Source organism: Carettochelys insculpta, chromosome 7, assembly GCF_033958435.1.
Source record: "Carettochelys insculpta isolate YL-2023 chromosome 7, ASM3395843v1, whole genome shotgun sequence".
NCBI lineage: Eukaryota > Metazoa > Chordata > Testudines > Carettochelyidae > Carettochelys > Carettochelys insculpta.
In genome coordinates this window covers 4,518,617-4,541,059 of record NC_134143.1, presented here as the reverse complement: position 1 = coordinate 4,541,059, position 22,443 = coordinate 4,518,617, and the positions used below count along the sequence as shown (strand labels likewise).

Below are 22,443 nucleotides of genomic sequence, written 5' to 3'. Positions count from 1 at the left end.
TTAGTACTAGGGATGTATTCAGATTTATAGCCCCTAATGTTATTCAGAATGGGTTAAAATAATATGAATTGTTTCACTTTTCTTTCCCTCTCTTCCCACAATGTGTGTTGATATTGGTCCAGTTGTGCAGAATTGATTTAAATGGTGATTCAATGTTCTTTTGCTCTAGGCACATGATTTTTATAGTAAAGGTCACCGAGCAGGCTAGGAGGACAATTGATTTTGGTTAGGGAAGAAAACAGTAACAACTGTTTAGTTTGACCAAATTCAGATTCTAAATCTCTCACAACTAGAGTTCAGGAGGTACAATCCAGGTAATCATAAGGTATATTCCATATCATATTTGCTGTGTCATTCTGGAGGAAGCCAACACCAGGTTAGAGTCAATGAATTGTCCGACACTGAAATAATATTCTGAACATTGCAGTGAGCTGTGTGTATAGGTGTCCTTGAGGCTGTGTGGACGTTGCATTGCCAAGGTGAAATTCACATTCATTGTGCAACACGGAGTCTAGGAGTCCCTGCTTCTTGGAATCCCTACTCTATCAGTGTATGCTGTCTGTGGTAGCGTCCCAAATTCTTAAAAAGTGGAAGTAGAATTATAGGAAAATAGAGGGAGCACACAGAGTATCACAGGCTTGCTGTTCCCTTTCAAGGTGAGTCTGATCCAACCCTACCTGTTGTGAGCTAATTGAAAGGAGAAGGAGACTAGCTACGTAGTTAATTGAATACTGACCACCTGAACACAATAAAGGCCATCAGTTGAAGAGAGAACAAAGCTTCGACAGTAGTTGTCTACCTTTCCAGACTACTGTACCCCTTGCAGGAGGCTGATTTGTCTTGCGTACCCCATGTTAAATTTCAATTAAAAACTAATAGCTTACAAAATTAGATGTAAATACAAAAGTGACCTAGCACACTGTTTCTGGAATACTGCTGGCTTTCTAATTTTTACCTTGTAACAATGAAATAAATTGTCTCCTTTCCCCCTGCCGATTGAGAAACATTGATCTAGCATATAGAGGAGTACAATCTACTGGTTGTCTGTATTGAATTTTAGTTTGTACCCACTACATTAGTGCTTTTCATTAGTGCCTTCTGCAAAACTAGGCAGATACCTAGATGATTGAAATACACTCTGAAAGACCTCTGCATACCCCCAGGGTACACATACCCCTGGTTGAGAACTACTACCTATGCAACCCCTTAACCAAGAGGGGAGAGTACAGGCTTAGAGGGACCAGAACTGAGAACCACAAGCCTTGAGGAGGCCTGTGCTAATCCTGAGTCCAAGGGGAGACACTAGAGATGCCAGAACGGAGAATCGCAGATCCCCAAGGAGGGAACGTGTACAGCCCCAGAACCCATGGGAAGAGAGACTTTACATTTGTTTAAACTTAATAAATTAGAGTCTCAGTAGGAGAGTCTTGTCTTATATTTACCAAAAGGGTGTAGAGTTCTTGAGGGGCCTTGAGTGGTGGAATAGGAAGGAAATGTCTTTTTGTGGTGTCACATTAGGTCTTCATAGAATCGTAGAATTCTAGGGCTGGAAGGGACCTCAGGAGGTCATCTAGTCCAGCCCTCTGCCCTAAAGCAGGATCAGCCACAACTAAATCATCCCAGCCAGGACTTTGTGAAGCTGAGGCTTAAAAATCTCTTGGGATGGAGATTCCACCACCTCTCTTGGTAATGCATGCCAGTCCTTCACCAGCCTCCTGGTGAAATAATTTTTCCTAATATCCAACCTTCATCTCTCCCTCTGTAAGTTCAGACCATTGCTCACTGTTCTGTCACCTGTCACAATTGAGAACAGTCTCTCTCCATTCTCTTTAGAGCCCCCTTTCAGAAAGTTAACAACTGCTGTCAAATCACCTCTCAGTCTTCTCTTCTGTAAACTGAATAAGCCCAAATCTCTCAGCCTCTCCTTATAGGTCATGTGTTCCATATCATGTGACCCTGTAACACGTCCCGTGACGCCCAGCCCCTTGGTCTAGGGCGGGCGGCAACAAAAAGGGGGTTACAGCACCAGCCCGTACTCAGTTCGGGCAGTCAGCGGCTCACCGCTACCACGATACAGGCCCCAGCCCTCAGTCTAGGGCGGGGCAGCAGTTCACAAGAGTTGTATAGTTCTGGGCCCAGCCCTCAGTCCAGGGCAGGGCAGCAGTCCCAAGTAATAATACAGTTCTGGGCCCGGCCCTCAGTCCAGGGCGGGGCAGCAGTTCACCAGGGTTAGGCCCCGGCCCAGCCTTCAGTTTGGGGCGGGGCAGCAACACAAGGGTTAGGCCCTGGCGCAGCCCTCAGTTTGGGGTGGGGCAGCAACACAAGGGTTAAACACCGGCCCAGCCCTCAGCTTGGGGCGGGGCAGCAACACAAGGGTTTACAGACAGGCTCAGCGTGGGCTGGCCCTGTCAAGGAGGGGGTAGGGGGTCGCAGGCCCTCCCACTCCACTGCGACGCGGCCTGGGGCCCTGGGGGTCGCTCACATGCAACCCCGGCAGTGGGGATCCAGACCGCAACATACTGCCATTGGTTCGTGAGCGTCGTTCCCCGGGCCACTTCCTACCTCACCCTCTGTTGGCGGCAGGTCCCAGTCCATCTGGTCGAGGGGTCCTCCTAGGTCAGTCTCCTCCGGGTCATCCACCTTCGGGGGCTCCAGCCAATCGTCCATAACAATGTCGTTAGGGTAGTCAGGCGGCGGCAATACAGGAGACGCAAGGCGGTCCTGGGTCTGAGTGCTGTAAGGGTCCGCCGGGACTCTGGGGCAGCCCACTCCCGGGGCCTCTTCCAAGGCGGGGGGTCTCCGCCGGCGGGAAGGTCCTGGTAGGTCTGGGAAGTCCGGGTAGTCTCCTTGGGGCATATGGACCCGGGATTGCATGGAGCCTCTGGGGGCCTGCTCCTCTGGCCTGGCCGGGCGGCCGCAGGCCCTCTCCCTTTGTCTCCGAGGAGCTCGTGCAGGCACGTCCTCCCTGCCCGGAGGCCCAGGCCCGAATGGTTCCTGAGTCCCGCCTTTGGCTCTTCTAGCCCTTGGCCCCGCCCTCTGAGGGGCGGGCCTCTGGTCTCCTGACTCCGGCCCCGCCCACCAGGGCCTCTGCATAGCTTCCCCTGCCTCCGGGTCTGCAGGAGGCCATACTGACTCACTACAGACCCCTAATAATTTTTATTGCCCTCTGCTGAACCCTCTCCAGTGCATCCATATCCTTTCTGTGCTGGTGGGCCCAGAACTGGACGCAATACTCCAGATGAGGCTTCACCAGAGCCAAGTAGAAGGGAATAATAACTTCTCTAGATCTGCTGGAAATGCATCTCCTAATGCACCCCAACATGCCATTAGCCTTCTTGACTACAAGGGCACACTGTTGACTCATATCCAATCTCTCATATGGTGTAATCCCCAGCTCCTTTTTTGCTGCACTGCTACTTAGCCATTTGGTCCCCAGCCTGTAACAGTGCTTGGGATTCTTCTGTCCCAAGTGCAGGACTCTGCACTTGTCCTTGTTGAACCCCATCACATTTCTTTTGGCCCAATCCTCCAATTTGTCTATGTCACTCTGAACCTTATCCCCACCCTCCAGTATATCTACCTGACCCCCTAACTGAGTGTCATCTTCAAATTTGCCGAGAGTGCAATCTATCCTTTCGTCTAGGTCATTAATAAAGATGTTGAACAGTACTGGCCCTAGAACTGATCCTTGGGACACTCCACTTGAAACCGACCACCAACCAGGCGCTGAGCCATTGACCACTACCCATTGGGCCTGTCTGTCAAGCCAGTTTTCTATCCATCTTACAGTCCATGTATCCAATCCATACTTTCTTAACTTATAGTAACAGAGAGAAAGCCGTGCTAGTCTATATACTATCAAAACAAAAAAGCAGTCAAGTAGCACTTTAAAGACTAACAAAATAATTTATTTAGTGAGCTTTCATGGGACAGACCCTCTTCTTCAGACCATAGCCATACCAGAACAGACTCAATATTTAAGGCACAGAGAACCAAAAACAGTAATCAAGGTGGACAAATCAGAAAAAAAATGATCAAGGAGAACAAATCAGAGAGTAGAGGGGCAGAAGGGGTGGGGGAAGTCAAGAATTAGATTAACCCAAGTATGCAAACTAGCCCCTATAGTGACCCAGAAAATTCCCATTTCAAAATTCCCTGGTTCAAACCATGTGTTAATGTGTCGAATTTGTCCACCTTGATTACTGTTTTTGGTTCTCTGTGCCTTAAATATTGAGTCTGTTCTGGTGTGGCTATGGTCTGAAGAAGTGGGTCTGTCCCACGAAAGCTCACCAAATAAATTATTTTGTTAAAGTGCTACTTGACTGCTTTTTTTTGTTTTTGTTAACTTTTGAGCAACAATGTTGTGGGAGACTGTATCAAAAGCTTTGCTAAAGTCAACATATATCACATCCGTTGACTTTCCTATGTGCATACAGGCTACTTCATCATAGAAGATAATCAGATTGGTCAGGCACAACTTGCCCTTGGAGAATCCATGTGGACTACTCTTGATCACTTTCCCTTCTTCCAAGTGATCCAAAATGGATTCATTGAGGATTCCCTCCATGATTTTTCCAGGGACTGAGGTGAGGCTGACTGGTCTATAGTTGTCTGGACTGTCCTCCTTTCCTTTCTTAAAGATGGACACTACATTTTGCCTTTTTCCAGTCATCTGGGATCTCTCCTGATCGTCACAAGTTTTCAAAGATAATAGCCAAAGGCTCTGCAATGATATCTGCTAATTCCCTCAGTACCTTTGGACACATTAAATCCAGACCTGTGGATTTGTGCACATCTAGCTTTTCTAAATAGCTCTAAATCTGTTCTTTCTCACCAAGCACTGCCCACCTCCTTCCTATGCTGCATTGCCTAGTGCTGTAACTGGGGAGCTGACCTTATCCGTGAAGACTAAGGCAAAAAAGGATTGAGTACTTCAGCCTCTCCCACATCATCTGTCACCAAGTTACCTCCTTCATCCAGTAACAGCCCCACACCGTCCCTGATAACCCTTTTATTGTTAGCATGCCTGTAGAAGCCCTTCTTGGTCTTCATGTTCCTTGCTAGCTGCAGTTCCTAGTGTGTTTTCACTTTCCTGATTACCCCCCTGGCATTCTCCAGCCATATATTTATACTCTTCCTTACTCCTCTGTCCAAGTTTCCACATATATGCATCTTTTCTGAATGTAAACTCGCCAAGGATTTCCCTATTAAGCCAAACTGGTTGCCTACCATATTTGCTTTTCTTACTGCGTATCGGGATAGTTTGTTCCTGTGCCTTCCATAAGACCAGTTTAAAATACTGCCAGTTCTCCTGAACTCCTTTCTCCTCTATATTAGCTTTCCAGAGGATCCTGCCCATCAGTCTCTTGGGGAGTTAAGTCTGCTCTTCTGAAATCAAAGGTCTGTATTTTACTGCTCACCTTTCTTCCTTTTGTCGGGGTCCTGAAATCTACCATCTCATGATCACTGCACCAGCTTTCTTCTTTCTTTCACTTCTATTTCTCCTACTAGTTCTTCCCTGTTTGTGAACAGTAGGTCAAGCTGCGCACAGCCCCTGGTCGGTTCATTCAGCACTTATACCAGGAAACAAAAAAGCAGTAAAGTAGCACTTTACAGACTAACAAAATAATTTATTAGGTGAGCTTCTGTGGGACAGACCCACTTCTTCAGACCATAGCCATACCAGAACAGGAAGTTATACCAGGAAGTTATCCCCAAAGTTTTCCAAAAACTTCCTGGATTGTCTGTGTGCTGCTGTATTGGTCTCCCAACAAATGTCTGGATGGTTAAAGTCTCCCCTGAGAACTAGCACCTGTGATTTGGAAGGTTCTCTTAGTTGTCTGAAGAATTTCTCGTCGACCTCATCTACCTCACCAAACACTGCATTGCCTCCGTTGCTTCTGCTTTTAAGCTTAACCCAAAGACAGTCATCTGTCTCTTCTCCCTCCATAAACTGGAGCTCTGAACAGTCATACTGCTCTCTCACATAAATCACAACTCCTCCTTTTCTCCCCTGCCTGTCCTTCCTGAACAGTTTATACCCTTTGTGACAGTGCTCCAGTTATGAGAGTCATCCCAGCAAGTCTCTGTTAGTCCAGTCATCTTCTACTTTTTTGACTGTGCCAGGGTCTCTAATTGTTCCTGTTTGTTTCTCAGGCTGCTTGCATTTGTGTACAAATACTGTAGATAATTAGCTGATTGGCCTACTTTCTCTTTTGGAATGAATGGTCCTCCTTTGTTGGAACTTCTTCCTTCCCCACTTACCTCAGGGCTTGTGTCACCATCCACCGACAAATCTAGTTTAAAGCCCTCCTCACTAGGTTTGCAAGTCTGCCCTCAAAGATGCTCTTTCCTCTCTTTGTTAGGTGGAGCCAGTCACTTCCTAGCAACCCTTGCTCTCAAAAGAGAATTCCAGGGTCAAAGAAACCAAATCCCTCTCTCTGACACCACCTGCGCAACTATGCATTTACTTCTATGATTCGATGATCTCCACATGAACCCCTTCCTTCAACAGGGAGGACTGATGAGAATACCACTTGCACGCCGTATTCTTTGATCTTCCTTCTAAGAGTTACATAATCCGCAGTGATCTGCTCAAGGTCGTTCTTTGCTGTGTTGTTGGTTTCTACATGGAGAAGTAAGAGTGGGTAATAATCTGCAGGTTTGATGATTTCTGGAAGTCTTTCTGTCACATCCTGGATTCTAGCTCCCAGTAAGCAGCAAACTTCCTGCGATTCCAGGTCTGGCCAGCAGATGGATGATTCAGTCCCTCTTAGGAGGGAGTCCCCGACCACCACCACCCATCTTCTTCTCTTGGGGGGGTGGGTGTTGTAGAATTGTCATCCCTAGGACTACTCGTCCCCAGGCTTTCCAGCCAGTGGGGTGGTTGTCTGATCCTTTCTCTGAGAGGTCCCTTCCCTAGCATTCTCCACTGTATCACCCATGCAGAGAGCTTGAATGCAGTTGCTTACCTCTACAGGAACTGGAGATGACAGAATTGTCTTTCATCTCCTGAAGGCTACATACTTCCAGTTTTCTTCCTCTTTTTCTACTGCCCTCATCGGTTGCTCAGCTGGCTGTGCCTGCAGTACTAAATGATGCCTTCTATCAGGGAAGTGTTCACCTTGTCTGATGGACCAAAGGGTTGATATGTGCACCTCAGATCCTTTAACCTTTCCTTCCAAGACAGTGACCAGCTCCCACTTGGTACATATGAAATCTCTTCTGTCTTCCAGGAGGAAAACAAACGTGGGACATGCAGTGCAGGTCACAACAGTTGACTTGTCAGTAGACTTGTCACTCTCCATTTTTTTCCCTTTCTTCAGAGAATCGTTCAGAAGATGTTAGAGCTGACTTGAAGAGCAGAAGAGAAACACAACTATAAAAAAGCAATCAAATAATAATATGGGCCCTCCCCCCAAGGTAAGTTCCCAGGCAAGCTCCCCTGTTAGCAGGTCTCTTTGCAGCTCCCAGCTGGTCATGTGCCAGCTGGTCACTAGCCTCTGGCTTGTGAAACCTTCTTTCCTTTGGTCCTTCCTACCCCTGGTGAGTCACGGGGGGCGGGGGCGGGAGGGAGGGCACATATGCACACTCTCTCTAACTGCCACAGTAACTGGAATTCAAATTCAAGGAGACAATCAGCCTAGCCAATGCTTTAGGAGGCATCGTTTCTGACATTTTTAATAGATTATTTTACAGCAGAGATATTAATGTTCTAAATGCTCTTTTAAACCCCCCTCTCATGTACAAGGGATCATGTTTGTATAATTCACTTTCCAAACTCTTTATACAAATAGTGCTGTTGAAATGCAGGCACTTGGAGGCTGGCAAACAGAAGGCAATTAGAGCATTACTGGATGCACTGAAGGAAATTTTGTCAAAAATGCTGGAACAAAGCCCAATTGTTATTAAAAATTCTGTGATTTCTCTATTTTAAATATGTAAGAGGAGAGCTTGAAAATCAAGTCCCTTGTGTTACAAAAGAGGCCCTTGGTCAGAAATGTAGAACTCTGTCTCAAAGGCCTGAAAGACTGGATTGACTTGTAGTTTCAGAGCAGTTTATTGATTCTAGCCTGAGTATCTTGGCCATTAAATTGTCTCCTCTTGCTAAGGGAAGTTACGATGAATTTTCCACCGTTTATAACAATGGTTCAGCACCAATTCTGTGATTTCATATTGGTAGCCTTTTGTAAATAGCTGCATATTTAGCACTATGGCAAGTAATTCGTCTATTCAGAGCACTTGCAAACCTCATGATCCTCAAGTGTTTGCTCATGTCAATTCCATACTCCGTGCGTGTGCTTGCCACATATACTAGTGCTGGAAGCTTTTCCTTCAGTGGTATAGGGGACCGGCTCTGGCTCTGGCTCTCCCTGGGGTGGCACCTGTGTGGTGCAGTGTAAGGGGCACTGCCAGCTCCCCAACCTTCAGTTTCATCTGGCAGCCATTGGTGGTTCTGGAACTTTTTGCTGCTTCAGCTTGCTTTGTTTGCTTCATCAGTGCTGTGAACCTTTTCCTGTATCACTGTCCCTCAGAGTGTTCATTTTAGTCAGACGGTCTTTGATGGGACTTTGCCTAGGGATGGGGCATCCCTTTTTCGTTGTCTCCTTTTCACAGCTGAAAAGTTCCAGTCTTATTAATCTCACTTCACATGGCAGCCGTTCCATACTCCTGATAATATTGTTGCTCTTTTCTTAACTTTTTCCAATGCCAAGATATCTTTTTCTAAGATGAGGCAAGCACATCTACATGAAGTATTCAAGATGTGGGCATACCATGGATTTATGTAGAGGCAATAAACACTTTGTGTTATTCTCTATCTGGCTTTGGCCTGTGGCAGGTTGGAGGGTTTGGAGTCTTGAACCTCCTGGGCTGGATCAGGCAATCTGGATGCAGGCTGTGGGCTTTGCCAGGCGCTGGCGGGGCACGGTGGGGGCGGTGGCAGGAAGTGGCTCTGGGCTCTGCTGCCAGTCATTGCTGTTCTCCCAGCTGAGGGAAGGGAGGGGAAGAAACAGGAAGCCTTTGGGCAGGCTGCCAAAGTCACTACTGCTGCTGTGATTGGCCAGAATCCCAGCCAGTCAGAGCAGTGGGGAGCTGTGCTTGGGAGTAGGAGGGTTGTGCTGAAGAGCCATGTTCTCCTGGGGGTGCTGCAAAGGTAACCTGCAACCCCATTGCCCAGACCGTGTGCCCCGAGACAGCTGCTGCGCCCCCGCCCCATCCAGACTCCCACTCCCTTCCCTGCGCCCTCTCCCCCACCCTGACCCTTCCCTCCTAAACCCTCCACCACCTCCCACCCAGACCCCACCCACCCTCCTGCGCCCTCTCCTGCCCAGACTCCCCACCCGCACTCTGTTCCTGTACCCCCTCCTGCCCAGACCCTCACTCCTCCCTTCTAGACCCACACTCCTAGCTTGCTCCTACACCCTCTCCCACCCAGATCCCTCAATTCCCAGCCTACTGCTGCACCCCCTCTCTTGCCCAGACTACGTTGTCAGGGACGACATCAGTGAGGTGTTTTGTCTACAGGTCAGTAGCTCCCAACCTGAAAAAGGTTCTCTACCCCTGCTCTGTCCTTTTCTTAATGATCCCAAGCATTCTGGTTGTTTTTGCTTTTTTTTTTTTTTTTTTGCTACTGAGTCACACTCAGTGGATGTTTTCAGAGAACTATCCACAGTGACTCGAAGATCTGTCCTGAGAAATAAAAGCTTATTTAGTCCCAGTCACTTTATATGTGTAGCTGAGATTATGTATTCCAATATTCATTAGTTTACATTTGTCAACATTGAATTTCATCTGCTATTTTGTTACCCAGTCACCTAGTTTTGTAAGGTACTTTTGAATTTCATCACAGTCTGCTCTGAACTTAATTATCTTGAGCAGTTTAGTGTCATCTGCAAATTTTGTCACTTTCCTGCTTACCCCTTTCTTCGGATCATTTATGAATATGTTGAATGGTATTGGTCCCAGTACAGATCCCTGGGGGACACCACTAGTTACCCCCCCTCTAGTTATGTATCCATGAGAGGCCTTTCCATCTTATCCTGTAGTCGCAGAGAGGTAGCCATGTTTGTCTGTATCTTCACAAACCAAAAAAGCAGTGATGTAGCACTTTAAAGATTTACAATATAGTTTATTACGTGATGAGTTTTGATAGGGCAGACCTGCTTCTTCACATCTGGAAATAGTGCTGAAAAATTATGTCCAGATTTGAAGAAGTGGGTCTGCCCCTATGAAAGCTCATCACCTAATAAATTATTTTATAAGTCTTTAAAGTACTACATGACTGCTTTTTTCTCTTACGCCATCACAGCTTTCTTTGCTGAAGAGCCTTTGATAAGGGACCTTGTCAAATGCTTTTGGGAAATCTATGTACACAGTGTCCACTGGATCCCCCTTATGCGCATGCATGTTGGCCCCCCCCACACCCTAAAAGAGTTCCAGTTGATCAGTGAGGTGTTATTTTCCTTTACATAAACCACGTTGACTTTCATGTTCATCTACGTGTCTGATAATTCTGTTCTTTTCAATAGTTTCAACCAATTTCCCCGGTACTGAAGTTAGACTTACCAGCCTGTAATTGCCAGGATCATCTCCAGAGCCTCTTTTAAAAAGTTGGCATAGAATCATCGGGTTGAATGAGACTTCAGGAAGTCATCAGGTCCAACTCCCTGCTCAGAACAGGACCAATCCCTACTAAATCATCCCAGTCAGGGCTTTGTCAAGCTGGGGCTTAAAAACTGTTAGGGATGAAGATTCCGCCACCTCTCTAGGTAACCTATTCCAGTGCTTCACCGCTCTCCTGGTAAAATTGTTTTTCCTAATATCCAACCTAGACCTCTCCCACTGCAGCTTGAGACCATTGCTCATTGTTCTGTCATCTGTCAGCACTGAAAACAACCTCTCTCCATCCTCTTTGTAATCCCCCTTCAGGTAGCTGAAGGCTGATAACAAATCCTCCCTCACTCTCCTCTTTTGTGGAGTAAATAAGCCCTAATCCCTCAGCCTCTCTCCATAAGTCATGCACTCTAGCCCCTTAATCATTTTTGTTGCTCATCACATTCGCCATCCTCCAGTCATTTGGTACAGAAGATGATTTGAAAGGTAGGTAACAAGCCATAGTTAGCAGTTCTGCGATTTCATATTTGAATTCTTTCGGAACACTTTGGTGAATGCTACCTAGTCCTGGTGACTTATTACTGTTTAGTTTGTCAGTTTCAAAATCTCCTCTAATGTCCCTTTAGTCTGGGATCCTGCCTCATATTTGTCACCTAAAAATAATGGTTCAGGTTTGGGAATCTCTCCTGCAGCCATGAAAATGGATGAAAAGAATTAATTTAGTTTTTGCAATATGACCTTATCCTGTGTTGCCCCTTTCGCATCTCAATTGTCCAGTGGCTCCACTGGTTGTTGTCCTTCTTCTGATGTACTTAAAAACATTTTACTGTTACTTTGTGCTTTTGGCTAGCTGTTCTTCAATTTCCTTTTTCACCTTCCTAATTGTATTTTTACACTTCATGTGAGAGAGTTTATGCTCCTTTCTGTTTTGCTCACTAGAATTTAATTTTCACTCTTTAAATGATGCCTTCTTATCTTTCAATGCTTCTTTTACTTGGTTGTTAAGCCACAGTGGCACTTTTTGGATCTCTTACTGTGTTTTTTAATACACAGTATACATTTAAGTTAGACCTCTTTGTTGTGTTTTGAAAAATGTCAATGCAGCTTGCAGAGATTTCACTTTTGGCACTGCTCTCTTTAAGTTTGTTTAACCTCTTCATTTTTGTATAATTCCTTTTCTGAAATGAAACTCCGTAGGTCTGGGCTGCTGTGATGCTTTTTCCCACTGCAGGGATGTTAAATTTAATTACATTATGGTCACTATTTCCAAATGTTCCAGCTATATTCACTTGTGGAGCAGATCCTGCCCCCCCCCCCCCTTAGGACTAAATCAAAGAGATGTCCACAAATTTTATCTCTGCATCCCACCCTGAGATGTGTACCTCAAAATCCCCCCTTTATTATTGAGCTTTTTGTTTCTGTAGCCCCTCTAATCTTTATTATTTTGTAGTCACTATCACCACCCTGATCAGGTTGTCAGTAATGTATTTACTGCTATATGCGTATTACTATCCATAGAAATTGAATGGGGCAGTTTGAGTTTCTAAATGCTCAATATTCGGACAGAGGGTTCTGTATTTTTTCTTCTCCTCTCTTCTGTCCCCTTCCACATCCCTCTTCAGGGACCCCTCTCATGAGAGCCTCCTGATACAGAAGATAGGAGGTTTCCTACAGAGGGCTTTGGTGGAAAAGGTTACTCACAATACAGGAACAAGGGGATCCACTCCCAGTTCTTTGTAATCCCAAAAGTGGTTTATGTCCCACTCTGGACCTGTGAGATCCCCATAAATATCTACAGAAAATGATGTTCCATGTGGTGTCTCTTGTCACTCTCACTTCCGCCCTGGTTCTGGGAGACTGATACACTGCCCTTAACGTGAAGGATGCATACTTTCACACAGTGATCTTTCCAGGCCACAGATGCTTTCTATGATTCATGGTGGGCACCGACCACTACCAGTTCATGGTCTTTCCATTCAATCTTATGACAGCCTTAAGCGTGTTCACCAAGTGTATGTCTATGGCAGCTGCTTACACCTGTATCTCTCCTGGTCCCAAGTCCAAAGGGATGTCATGGCTCTGTAGGCCATGTGCAGATCCCTCTGCCTGCATTAACAAAACTGCAAAAGTCTGTTATTTCCAGTGTAGAAGATAGTTTGTTGGAGCCATGCTAGACTTCACCCATACCGGAACATTTCTGTTGCAGGAGAGACTGTATCCTTAACCCAGTGAGGTCCTGGAATAAGCTCCTTTCACTCGATCAAGTTAATTTCAGACACTTCTGACCTCAACTGGGGGGTTCATCTTGGCAACTTCCAGACCCAATGCAAGCAGTCCTCACGGGAGATGACATTGTGCATAAACATCAAAGAATTTAGATAAGTGTCATTGGGTTCTGAGTTCTTTCTCCTGCATCGGTGAAGCAAAGTTGACCTACAATACAGACTCTGTTTTACCTCAACAGGCAAAGCAGAGCATGCTTGTTGGTGCTCTGCGGGATTTCTTCATTAATCATACATTCCACCTGGAGGTGTATTGCCTTCCCGGTGTCAAGAACATAATGGCAGATTGCCACAAGTTATCACTTCATCTCGAGGTGTCCCAGACACTCTTCTGGAGGTGGGGAGCTCCCTAAACAGACCTGTTTGCCACCAGACAGAATATGAAGTATCATCATTTCTGTTCCCTTCAAGATTTGGGCAAGGATTTTCTCTATGAAGCCTTCCTCCTGTTATGGTTGGAGGGTCCAGTGTATGCATTCTCATCAACAGAGTCCTGTCACTTTTGACCTTTGACAGGGCATTTGTCGTCATGATTGTTCTGGTATGGCTTCACCAGTAATGGTTTGGCAAACTGACGAACCTGGTGGTGACCATGCTCCAGCCCCTCCCCCATGGCTAGACCTCTTCTCTCAGGTTAAGGGGTGTCTCCTGCATATTAACCTTACCTCTATCCACAGATGCTCTGAAGCTGAATTTGGAGGAACAAGCCTGCTCTAGAGAGGTCTAGGAAATCCTTCTGGAAAGCAGGAGACCTTTCCCTTGGGTGATTTGCCCTGCAAAATGGATGAGATTCTGTCACTGGGAGTCACAGCATAGCACCTCTCCATTATGCAGTTCCATGCAATCTATACTAGATTACTTGGCTCCATGCTAAAAACCAAAGGTTCACCATCTCTTTTGTCAGAGTGCGTCTAGCAGGTATTTCTGCTTTCTGTTCCCTGATGTAAGGCCAGATGGTGTTCTCACATGACATGCAGCCCACTTCCTGAGAGACTTTTCCTGCTGGCCTCAGCTCCTGTCACCCAGTGTGCATTAATTCAGTTCTGAGAAGGGTCACAGGCCACCACTTTGAGCCCATGTGCTCCTGATTGCTTTCCAACTTGGCATGAAAGATAGCATCTTGGGACGATAACATCGGAGAGATGTCGGAGCTTAAAGCCCTGACATTGGAATCACCATATGCAATCTTCTGTGAGGACAGAGTCCAATTGCAACCCCATCTGGCCTCCCTGCCAAATGTGTGTTGTCCTTCCACATGAACTAAGACGTCTTCCTCTTGTTGTTTCTCCGTAAGCCACACACCACTAATAAGGAAAAGAGGCTGTGTGGCCTGGATGTCAGATGAACCCTGACTTTTTAACCTGGAGTTTACCAAGCTGTTCTTCGGGTGAACAGGTTTGCTTCATGGTGGACTGAATGAAGGGCCTTCCATTGTTGTCACAAAGGACATCCAAGTGGATCACTTCTTGCATCGGCTCTTGTTACGTGCTGGCACAGGTCCCACAGCTTCCAGTGGGGGCCCATTTGACCAGAGTTCAGGCATTGGCAAGCAGCCTTCTTGGAGCATGTCCCCATCCAGTGCATCTGTAAGTGTTGTGATGGGGTCTTTTGTTCATGTGTTCATGGCATGTTATGCCATCACTCAGCAAACCAGACACGACTCTGGGTTTGCAGAGCTGTGGTGTAATCTACATGTATATGAACTTGTAGTGCCTGGATTAGTACTGCTTGATATTCACATAGTTTAGAAAGGGCATAAACAAGCACTCAAAGAAGAAAACACATTTTATCTTTTTCCATTAGTGATCTTCTTCGAGATGTACTTCTGGATGATCCATGTCAGCAAAATGTCTAGTGGCCTGAAATCAGATTAGCCAGGTGGGCTGCCCGTTGCTCACCACTGACTGAAGTGGTGCCTTGAATGAGTAATACTACAAGTCCATCCAGACTTCCACTTGCATTACCTCTCCTTTCCCTCCCATTAATAACTACTGCCTCCCAGTTAGGAACAATCCCAGAAATACTGTTCTGGTATCGCTATGGTCTGAAGAGGTGGGTGTGTCCCATGAAAGCTCACCTAATAAATTATTTTGTTAGTCTTTAAAATGCCGCTTTACTGCTTTTTTGTTTTGATAGAAATACTCTGTTGCTATAAGAATTATATCTCTAACTTTCTGGTGATTTGTACAGTATCTGGAGTTAACAGGAAATACTTTATCTGCCAGCAGTCTTGAAGAAAGATATTTTGTCAAAATGCATAAGTCTTTAGTGAGACAGGGTACTGTGTGTATGTTGTGAGGGATGGACCATGGAAAGGTGCATTGAAAGATGGGAGGCAAGAGAGCAGGTAAAGCAGATAAAAAGAGTAAGAGGACTAGAATAAAGTGCATTGGAAAACGTGACATGAAATGTGAAATCCATATTTTTTCCTCTGAATCTGGGTCAGAAAAGATGAGAACTGTACTGCTTTCAGTGCGTCTCGTGGTCTGGCAGCAACAGTGAATAATTTGACCTGCATTTCTGTTAAAATGAATTTTGCTGTGGCTCCTGTAAGGGACCTTTTTATGTTCCAACACTATAAAGAAGAATAAGGGGAACTCAGGAATAACATGATTAGGGAGAGCATGTTCTGCAGTGCAGGGAACGTGATTAGGGAGAGCACGTGCTGCAGTGCAGGGAACATATTGGGAAGGGCACTCTGTCACTTTAAAAGAAACTAGTGACCTGCCTGTTGGAGGAGGGGCAGTTTCCTGAGAATCAGGTGCATGTCTGGAGCGATGATGTCATCCTTCAACTAGACTAGCCTGAGAGAGACGGATGCAGGGGAAGGAATGTTTTCCTAATAGCTGGCTTCCAGTTGAGAGGAGGAAACTGACAGAGCTGGAGCACTGACCGAGCAGTTTGTGAGTATCAGATACAGAACTATTGCTTAAATCATCTGAAATCTGCAGCAGTGAACTGCAGGCTTAATGGTAACACACACAGCTTCATTCTAAGTTGAGAACTGTGGACAGACTATAAAACTGTTCTGCTACAAACATCCTATGTCAGCAGACACTTTGGATGTTGCTTTTGAATAAGCTTTCATGGACAATATTGTTGACCTCTTCTTACAGCACCATGAGCAAGCTAGATGGTTTGTTCAAGGATTCAGACTGCTTTCTTGCATTTAAAGAACCCGTATGGTAGCATTTGTTTCTGGTATAGTGTGGTAGTATGTGTGACAAGAGTGGATACTTGGCCTTCAAAGACTATCTGGTAACCTCAGTCTTTCATTGCTAGCTTGTAATTGATTTAACTAATTAATGCAAGCAGTTATCAACAACAGATAAGAAAAGCTTGACTACTGGAGAGATCATATATTGTTTTTTTGTGATTTTAATTTCTTGCTAGTACTGCAGGAGGTGAGGAAGAGGGTGTGAAGGCAAGTTTATGCATAGTAACCTGAAAACTTAGGTACATAAGTTTCTTGGGGTAAGGATTGTGTTTGTGTCTCTCTTTGTGCAATGCTTAGTACCATGGAGTCCCATTTCAGACTTTAGCTTCTGCCTACTACTCCAATATAACTATTTTCTTAACTGTCTTGAGAAGAATGCCAAAGATATTAAGGAGAAAGAAACACTACATGGTACTGTTGCTGCTGGTTTACATTTATATTCCCATTGATGTCAAAACTTACACCATGGCTGAATTACTTTTCCTTTCACTATTCTATCTCTCCAGTAATTAAATAACATTCAACAATGAACAAACAAAATATATGAACTTCAAAACAGAAACGGGGTGTCCTTTAAATGGTCATATCACTTTTTGGTAGTAACAGATATCAGAGATTCCCCATACTTCAGATGTGAAAAATGCTAGATTTAGTGTGTCCTTACCTGAAAATCCAGCCCTACATGGAAGGAGTGACCAAGCTGGCGCCAGTATGCATGATAAGAGCAAAGTACTGTTTGCCCCAACTGCTATGGATTTTTTTGTCATACCTTCAGATTTCAAGAGAGTTTTTTATAAGGAGGGGAGTACTTCTTCCTAATCCATTTACTGCTAGCATAAACCTGGGTGGAAGAAGAGGAGCTTTCCTGCTTCTAATTCTACACTTCTCTTGTTTTGTTTGTTTGTTTGTGTTAATGTACCACCAAAGAGCCCCAGCCATCTGTCAAGATCCTTTTGTGCTAGGTGCTGTACAAACCCACAACAAGATGATGGAATGGCATCAGAAAAGTATTCGCTAGCAAATATTTTAGACATGTATTCTTTGCAAATGGAAACTGATTTTTTTCTGCAGCATTTTTCATAAAGATGTGTGTTATATTTCAAATTTAAATCTGTACTCCAGTTGTGGTGGTCACTTATTTTAAACTGTTGGCAGTAATAAATGTACACTGAACTCAGTCCTGGAGGTGTATGGTCTCATGAGGCTGAAATGCACTAAAGAAGGATCTGATGCTCCTAGATAAGTTGTTGTATGTAATTTAAAATACAACATTTTGGTAGACCAAGGTAATTCAAAATGCAGAACCAGTTCCTCAGTTCTGGGCAAGGAACACAGATGTGCAGAGTTGCATCTCTCATTCCCCTTGTTGTTGGCTGGTCTGTACTAGACAGGCTGCTATTCCCTGCCCATTTGCCAATGATAGAAGATCCCTGCTTGGAGGGGAGTCCTGACACACCCATTTCTCCAAATCATTCCCTGTGTGCTGGCCCTTGAAGGTATACTTGGGGGTATAAAAATCTATAAAATGTCTATCTCACCCGAAGACCAATGTTCCCTGTAAGCTGAGTGCTTGGATGGCCACCCAGGAAAAATTCAGGTGCCACCCAGCTGATTAGCAGAGCACTCAGAGCTAGCAGGATGTGTTTTTTTAAAGTGGTGCACATATTAAAATTTATTCCACTCATGGATGGAAAAAATCAGAGGGAACACTTCCAAAGATGCCCATGCTCCAACCAGCTCATCCAAGTCTACTGTCATTTGGCTGGTGAAGTAGTGCAGTATGTGTGGCCCGTCTCTGGGCTTCTGTACAAATGACTTTATACTGGAGGGATGAGTTTGGGTATTCCATTCTAAACCTTTCTTGAGGCATTCACTTAACTTATCTCTTTATTAAATATGTTGCTGTACGTAGGTCTTTTTGAACATTTTATAGTTTCTAGGCTGAGTTCACTGGTTTGCAAAATTTACTATACACAATTTTAAAATGGGTTAAGTAGATGCTCAAGAGATCCCCCTGCCCAAATAGCGGTAAACTCAAAAAACCTCTCAAATAAATGTAAAGCTAAAGCCTGGGATTCTGCTACCTGTTTCTACCGCCTGTGCTGCAACCCTGATCCTTATGTAATGGATGGGGCCATGGTGGAGTGAACACTCCACTACACCTGATTCTCAACTAGTTAAAGTTCTCCCAGGAATATTATAGTAGCAGTTGTAGTTGTATCTTCAGCCTTAATTTATGGTGAGACGTGTCAGCTTTCTCTGTCTAACATGTCCAAGTTTGTTGTGGAGAATCTAGCACTCTAAATGTATAGAACACAGTTCTGTGGCACCTCCATTCACAGTGAAGATACATTTACATACATTCATATTATATATTGTCTTTACATTCCTTGTTAGAATTATGCTGGTATCTGTGAAGAAGTCCTTTTTAACAGCTGCTTCCTTGACTGTTTCCGAGGGTAATCAAATCGTCATTGCCCAAAGCAACTACAAAAAGATAGTCCACACCAAATTCAAAATAACCGTAACCTGATCATGTCTAACTACACATTTTCCTTCTACTTTCATATCTATGATTTTGAGACAGTCAGAACAGTTGCTGGACTCATTACAACTGCCTGGGACAAATCATCTCTCTGTCTTCCCTTTGCATCAACCACACAGCCAAAAGACCTCTCAGATTGCAATTGTTCTCAGTTCAGAAGAGTCTCCCTCCCTCCCGTTGGGTTACCTGACCTCGCCCTGCTCTTCTAAGGGTTAACCCTTTCCCTGAATTCATTCGTGACAGTAATGTTGTAGTCCCAATTAGTATGCAGTGGTGTCCATTTCTGATTGTCTAAATTTAGTATTGTGTGTTACTTTCTGTACTGGACATATACACTGTTTCTCATATATATCAGTCTCACATACCCTAACCATGAGATCTCCATTAAACCAACCAGCTTTCTTTAACTGTGAACCTCTTTGTGGACAGACTGTGATTGTCTAGCAGGGTTTATGAGATGAGAAGGATATCTTAATTTTCAGAAACGTTAAACTCATGCTTTCTGTATGAGGAAATCACATCTCATGGAGAAAAGTGTGACGCTGATAGGTTGCATTGTTTTGGCCTTTAATAGCTGAATTTTACCACTGAACATAAGAACATAAGAATGGCCATACTGGGTCAGACCAAAGGTCCATCCAGCCCAGTATCCCGTCTGCTGACAGTGGCCAATGCCAGGTGCCCCAGAGAAGGAGAACAGAAGACAATGATCAAGTGATTTATCTCCTGCCATCCATCTCCTGCCCTTGTACTGAAGGCTAGGGCACCATACTTTACCCCTGGCTAGCCATTTATGGACCTAACCTGCAAAAATTTATCGAGCTCTTTTTTAAACCCTAATAGAGTCCTGGCCTTCACAGCCTCCTCGGGCAAGGAGTTCCACAGGTTGACTGTGTGCTGTGTGAAGAAAAATTTCCTTTTATTAGTTTTGAACCTACTACCCATCAATTTCATTTGGTGTCCCCCAGTTCTTGTATTATGGGAAAAGGTAAATAATTTTTCTATATTCACTTTCTCCACACCATTCATGATTTTATATACCTCTATCATATCGCCCCTCAATCGCCTCTTTTCCAGACTGAAGAGTCCCAGTCTCTCTAGCCTCTCCCCATATGGGACCCGTTCCAAACCCCTAATCATCTTAGTTGCCCTTTTCTGAACCTTTTCTAATGCCAATATATCTTTTTTGAGGTGAGGAGACCACATCTGCACACAGTGCTCAAGATGTGGGCATACCATAGTTTTATATAGGGGAAGTATGATATCTTTTGTCTTATTATCTATCCCTTTTTTAATAATTCCTAACATCCTATTTGCTTTACTAACTGCCGCTGCACACTGTGTGGATGTCTTCAGAGAACTATCCACTATAACTCCAAGATCCCTTTCCTGATCTGTCGTAGCTAAATTTGACCCTATCATGTTGTACGTGTAATTTGGGTTATTTTTTCCAATGTGCATTACCTTACACTTACCCACATTAAATTTCATTTGCCATTTTGCTGCCCACTCACTCAGTTTGCTGAGATCTTTTTGTAGTTCTTCACAATCGCTTTTGGTTTTGACTGTCCTGAACAACTTGGTGTCATCTGCAAACTTTGCCACCTCACTGCTTACCTCATTTTCTAGATCATTGATGAACAAGTTGAACAGGATCGGTCCCAGGACTGAGCCCTGGGGAACACCACTAGTTACCCCCCTCCATTGTGAAAATTTACCATTTATTCCAACCCTTTGTTTTCTGTCTTTTAACCAATTCCCGATCCATGAAAGGATCTTTCCTCCTATCCCATGACCGCCTAATTTACATAAAAGCCTTTGATGTGGGACCGTGTCAAAGGCTTTCTGGAAATCTAGGTATATTATGTCCACTGGGTGCTCCTTGTCCGCATGTTTATTAACCCCTTCAAAGACTTCTAATAGATTAGTTAGACACGACTTCGCTCTGCAGAAACCATGCTGACTTTTGCCCAACAATTCATGCTCTTCTACGTACCTTGCAATTTTATTCTTTACTATTGTTTCTACTAATTTGCCTGGTACTGATGTTAGACTTATCGGTCTATAATTGCCAGGGTCTCCTCTAGAGCCTTTTTTAAATATTGGCGTTATATTGGCCGTCTTCCAGTCATTGGGTACTGAAGCGGATTTAAAGGATGGGTTACAAACCACTGTTAATAACTCCGCAATTTCACATTTGAGTTCTTTCAGAACCCTTGGGTGAATACCGTCTGGTCCTGGAGACTTGTTACTCTTCAGCTTATCAATTAACAGTTAATAAGATTTTCAAAAGCAGTTTTGTAATGTAGATGAGTGAGATGCTTTATGACTCTAGGCTGAGGAGAACAAATCAAGAATCCAGAACGTACCAGGATTAGTCTACAGAGTGAAATCAGGAAAATTATACTTCTACCTGTTAATTTCTTTAACTACTAAATGTATATATTTTTTTCATTGTAACATATATTGCCATGAAAGATACGGGTTGTCAGAAAGTAAAGTGGGTTGCTCCAAGTTTGATTTGGGAACCCTGTTAATTGCTCTTATAAATAGATATTTTTCATTTCTGAATATATACTACTTGGAATTTGTTTGTATTTTGGTGTATTGGGAGAAAAGCTCTTCAGCTCATGAAGCAAAACAGTAAATCTAACAAACATGGCAAAACCATGTTTTATATATTTAGCTGTTTGCTAGCTGGAAGATGGGAATAGTCAGTGTGTTCTAGAAATCCAGTTTTTGCTAGTACCTACAACAAGAAAACTATTCTTTGTGTTTCTTGCTAAATCACTGTAAAGACCTTTGAAGGAGGAAGAAGAAACATCATTTGCATGAAATCTTATAGTTTCCCTATTTTTGGAATAGTTCATTTACAAACAAAAGACCTGTTTCTGAAAGACTTTGGAATGAAGTCAAATATGGGTTGATTTCTCAGTGGATTAGAATGACTTGACTCTTCAGTATCTGTGTCATTGTGTTCCTTTTCATCCTTATTAGTGAACCAGGCAAATACAACTTAAATGGGGCTACTATAAGGTGGGTGCAAAACTGGCTGGCTAACTGTACTGAGAGAGTAGTTATTAGTGTTTCTCAATCTTGTTGGAAAGGTGTAACAAGTGGGGTTCCGCAGGGGTCTGTTTTGGGACCAGTTCTGTTCAATATCTTCATCAAGGATTTAGATATTGGCATAGAAAGTATACTTCTTGAGTTTGCAGATGATAACAAGCTGGGAGGGGTTGCAACTGCTTTGGAGGATAGGGTCATAATTCAAAATGATCTGGGCAAATTGGAGAAATGGTCTGAGGTAAACAGGATGAAGTTTAATAAAGACAAATGCAAAGTGCTCCACTTGGGAAGGAACAATCACAAATACAGAATGGGAAGAGACTGTCTAGGAAGGCGTATGGCAGAAAGTGATCTAGGGGTTATAGTGGACCACAAGCTAAATATGAGTCAACTGTGTGATGCTGTTGCAAAAAAAGCAAACATGATTCTGGGATGCATTAATAGGTGTGTTGTGAGCAAGACATGAGAAGTCATTCTTCCGCTCTACTCTGTGCCGGTTAGGCCTTAGTTGGAGTATTGTGTCCAGTTCTGGGCACCGCATTTCAAAAAAGATGTGGAGAAATTGGAGAGGATCCAGAAAAGACCAACCAGGATGATCAAAGGTCTAGAGAACATGACCTATGAAGGAAGGCTGAAAGAATTGGCTTCGTTTACTTTGGAAAAGAGAAGATTGAGGGGGGACACGATAGCAGTTTTCAGGCATCTAAAAGGGTGTCATA

At 44.1% G+C, this 22,443-nt stretch overlaps 1 protein-coding gene across 18 annotated transcripts in view; it reads left to right on the top strand.

Moving 5' to 3' along the window:
- USP54 (ubiquitin specific peptidase 54) overlaps positions 1 to 22,443 on the top strand; it is a 202,991-nt gene that overhangs the window by 31,527 nt on the left and 149,021 nt on the right. Inside the window, exon 1 of one of the 18 annotated variants that reach the window (XM_074999688.1) lies at positions 15,729 to 15,799. The exons of the other annotated variants lie outside the window; for them this stretch is intronic. The gene's annotated coding sequence lies outside the window, so the exon portion shown is untranslated. Of the gene's footprint in view, positions 1 to 15,728; positions 15,800 to 22,443 lie in introns of those variants that run through there. 18 annotated transcript variants of the gene reach the window in all.